This window comes from Homarus americanus, unplaced genomic scaffold, assembly GCF_018991925.1.
Source record: "Homarus americanus isolate GMGI-L3 unplaced genomic scaffold, GMGI_Hamer_2.0 scaffold43392, whole genome shotgun sequence".
In the NCBI taxonomy this organism is placed as follows: Eukaryota; Metazoa; Arthropoda; class Malacostraca; order Decapoda; family Nephropidae; genus Homarus; species Homarus americanus.
Genome location: NW_024735304.1, coordinates 163,240 through 168,301, shown reverse-complemented (window position 1 = coordinate 168,301; position 5,062 = coordinate 163,240).

The window sequence follows — 5,062 nt, the reverse complement described above, 5'->3', positions numbered from 1 at the left end:
TGTGTGTGTGTGTGTGTGTGTGTGTGTGTTTAAACGTTCAAGTTATAGCAGTGTCCTTACACAGTACAATCACAACACATCGGTGTGACCAACAGAAATATTGGTGAGACACCCAGAGAGATAAATAAATACATAGGAATGACCACCTGAGAGAGTTTCCCCCACCCTCACACACCCTCTCTTTTACAAACAACCTCAAAAGCTAAATAAATAAATATATAAATAAATAAATGGATAAATTAATGTGTGAATTGATGGATACAAATTACTTTATATTCTAGTTACTGAACTTTATACAGGGACAATGTAAATTTATTGGGTATTATTTTAATTTTGGTCAATTCAAATTTTAATCGCAACTTAGTGTTAGTTTTACGTGTGTAGTTCTTGTGTCTGACTGTCTGTCGTGTGTAATAGAAATATTGTCCTGTGATGGGCCAAAGAAAGATGACTTAAATAAGCTCCTAACATACGCACACTTGTTTCTTTCCTAATGAGTGTCTTAAAAGCTCTTTCCAACACCACTTTAAAAAGACCTTAGGAGAAACGGTGTCATCTTGGTGTTATTAATTTAGTTTTTACCCAACTTCTGTGTAATTGCTCTATGACGGACAGTGTAATGACAGGATCAAGAGTTTTGTCATAATGAATAACTTATACACACCGTAATTCAGCTCTATTGTACTTCTGGAATACTTGGACGACTTTTAAATATTTTGTGGAACTGGAAATGAAAATACAGTATTTGTAAGACTTAGCTTTTTCTCGCGGTTAATGGAATTAGTTCATTTTATACAGTAGAATGTGTATTGATATTAAGCTTTAAGTATTATTTAAAGTGATATATATATTTTTAAGATAATATTTTTACCCTACTGACCAGCAACACATCACCACTGTAAGTACTGAGCTGGTGGAACAACCATAAAAGATGAGCCATTTATTGGATATAGTTAAGTTTCAACTTCCAAAATGTTTTTCTTTACTCTTCCAATAACAAGGAGACTTACATGTTTAAATTCATCTTTATCTTCTTTTATTGTCTCATAGTCTTGTAATGTCTTGGTTTACTTTACTAAATTATTCCTCTTATTAAACTTGTAAGTAATCATGGTTGTAAGTAATCGTGGTTGTTAGTAATCGTGGTTGTTAGTAATCGTGGTTGTTAGTAATCGTGGTTGTTGGTAATCGTGGTTGGTATCTTTTGGCGATACATAGTAACATCACGAGGATTTTTTTGCCCCCTCCGGTATCGTGTACACCATGACCAGGGGCACGGTCCCCCCAGGGAATGAGTACCGTGTAGTATTTCGCTAGTTGTATATTCATATTGGGGAGTGGATCATGAAACACCTTGCTGGCCAGTGTATCCCTCACACGCTGGTCCAGAATATTGCTCTATATTACTCTTAGTTTGACAATATGGCCGTTTCTCAATGTTAACAATATATATATATATATATATATATATATATATATATATATATATATATATATATATATATATATATATATATATATATATATATATACATTGAATGTACTGATCACTCATTATAACTGCTGAGACTTTGGGAGCATCCTGAAAACATTTTGTAATGTAGTGAGAGAAAGATATAAGTTCGACGGAAGAAGAATACAACAGAGATGAATGAATGTTAAAAATGCGTCAGAGGTCAAATATTTTGAGAGATCAGGGAGGAAGATCACTAGTCTGAAAAAAAAAATCAATTGGGTTGCATTCAGTATTAACAGGTACATTACAAACATCAAGGAGTACAGAGAATATCGCTGGACGATTATTAAATTCTATAGGAAGAAGAGGTAGCGATAATATTTAGATAGGCACCGAACCAAATATTCCCTGAAACTATAGAGGCTGGAAACGAGAACATCGACGTGGAAATATCGAGAAAACAAATGTGAAACAAAAATATTTAGGGCGCAGAGGAAAGATCGCCTGGCAAATATTAAGTCTTGAGTGGGCAGTGGAAGCGACAATGCAGGAATCATAATATTCCACCTGGGTTATGAATCAGTGATGAGAACAACCACGAGAGGGGAGACCACACTCTATTATTAACCGTCTCTATACACCACTCCCTGCTGACAACACTACCTGCTGACAACACTCCCTGCTGACAACACTACCTGCTGACAACACTCCCTGCTGACAACACTACCTGCTGACAACACTCCCTGCTGACAACACTCCCTGCTGACAACACTACCTGCTGACAACACTACCTGTTGACAACACTACCTGCTGACAACACTACCTGTTGACAACACTACCTGTTGACAACACTACCTGCTGACAACGCTCCCTGCTGACAACACTACCTGCTGACAACACTACCTGCTGACAACACTACCTGCTGACAACACTACCTGCTGACAACACTACCTGCTGACAACACTACCTGCTGACAACACTACTACCTGCTGACAACACTACCTGTTCACCACACTACCTGCCGACCACACTACCTGTTGACCACACTACCTATTGACCACACTACCTGCTGACAACACTACCTGTTGACCACACTACCTGTTGACCACACTACCTATTGACCACACTACCTGCTGACAACACTACCTGTTGACCACACTACCTGTTGACCACACTACCTGTTGATCACACTACCTGCTGACCACACTACCTGCTGACAACACTACCTATTGACAACACTCTTTGCTGACCACACTACCTACTGGTCACACTACCTGTTGACCACACTACCTGCTGACAACACTACCTGCTGACCACACTACCTGTTGACCACATTACCTGCTGACAACACTACCTGCTGACCACACTACCTGTTGACCACACTACCTACTGGCCACACTACCTGTTGACCACACTACCAGCTGACAACACTACCTGCTGACCACACTACCTGTTGACCACACTACCTACTGGTCACACTACCTGCTGACAACATTACCTGTTGCCCCTCCCCCACACCAACTGGCAGGTGTCTCGCAGGTAATACTGTTCACCTGTTTGCTTATTTACCTGAGGACTCATATAAACAATGGTATATTGTAGAGTTTTTTTTTTTGTATTTTTCGATTTGTTCAGTACATCTACCTGTGTGTTTGTTTGTTTGTATCTGTTTCCACCACCTTCCCATGTTTTGTATTTTATGTCTAATGGATGCCGGGGTGCGTGTTCCCCAAGGTGATATGTTGTCTTTATTATTGTTATTATTATTATTATTATTATTATTATTATTATTATTATTATTATTATTATTATTATTATTATTATTATTATTATTATTATTATTATTATTATTACTATTAAATGGAAAGTATGTTGTCAGTACTATACATGATCGTATGGGATAAGTTGATCACATGGTATCTGTGGAGAACTGTATTTCTTTAATACTCGCGTCGTTAAACTGTAACTGCATACAACCGGTGCAAAAGCCAATTTCTAATCCAGCATCTCTGTATTCCGGCAAATTGTTACATCACTTTTCGTAATCCGGTAATCCCATTAGATAATAAGGTGGAACATATTGAAATTTTAAGATAAATTATTTCACATACTATTCTAGTTATTATATTCTGGCAACATATCCGCACTTAACTCCACGTGGAGTAAAAATTCCCGGTTTCTGATTTACCGATGTTTCTCCTGCCGTATAATACCGGGTTGTCATTGACTGAAATTTCCTGGACGCTTTCTGCTCCCCACTCACACGAGGAGGCAGAGTAGTTACCATCACTAGTATATATAAAATCCTCTCCGATGGTGTTGTAAAATACATGAGTAGCTGTACCAATGTTGACTCTTGTGAACTATATACTTGTAAGAGGTGCGCCAGTGATGCTTCCAGGCCGTGAGGGAGTCCGGAATACTGACTAGTTAGGCGTGTTTCTGGAGTCTGTTGTTCCGAACTAGCGAGAAGACTGTGTGTTTCTGTTGTGAGAAGTGTTGAGAGAACCAACATCTGTATAGTGGGAGTAAATGACGACATGGAAATGATTACATGTACTTGGAGAATAACACATGCACCAACCAACACACACACACACACACACACACACACACACACACACACACACACACACACACACACAGCTAACCACTCAAATTCGCTGGAATGTTCCCCAAAACACAAACACATACGTATACACATTAGAGACGAGATGCACACATGTACACTGACGTACACATGTTGTACGTAAAAGGATTTTCCATTGAAAGTAAAACTAGTAAATATTATAGAGGAATGAGAGGGCAGGAATTACCCCTGACACGCGGTAATGACACACTGATTGTTGCTAAAATATTTCAATTTACTGGTCATTCACCATCATGTTTTGTGTTAAAAAAGTGTCTGTTTATCTGTCTTTCCGTTCATCTATCTATCTATCTATCTATCTATCTATCTATCTATCTATCTATCTATCTATCTATCTATCTATCTATCTATCTATCTATCTATCTATCTATCTATCTGTCTGTCTGTCTGTCTGTCTGTCTGTCTGTCTGTCTGTCTGTCTGTCTGTCTGTCTGTCTGTCTGTCTGTCTGTCTGTCTTTTTCATCCTTAATTCCATTTCAGTGTGGTTTGATGACTGACAGTTCTCTGGGGTTCCCTCTCTTTCCCCCCACACCCTTTCTCTATCCTTCCCTCTCTCCCTCCCCTCACCTTCCCTCTCCCCCTCCCTCTCTCCCTCCCCTCACCTTCCCTCTCCCCCTCCCTCTCCCCCTCTCCTCCCTCGCAAAACCCGGAGGTAATCAGTCGTGGCAGCCTGGCGGACGTATGAAGTACTCTTGAGCCCCATGACATACCTCCCCCTGTTATTGTCACTCCCTCATTATCACCCCGAGGACCATCACCCCACATTACCAAATTTGACGTCGGTGTGCCAGAAGTTGTGAGGATATTGAGAGCTGCAATTACGGATGAAAAGGAGAGATATCGGATGGTCTTAGAACCTTACGTGAATTACAGTACTGCTGTTTAAGTCTTTATGTATAAATTAAATTAATTTACCTTTCTGTAAGTCTCTTCCTGCCATGGTTCAGGGCGGCAG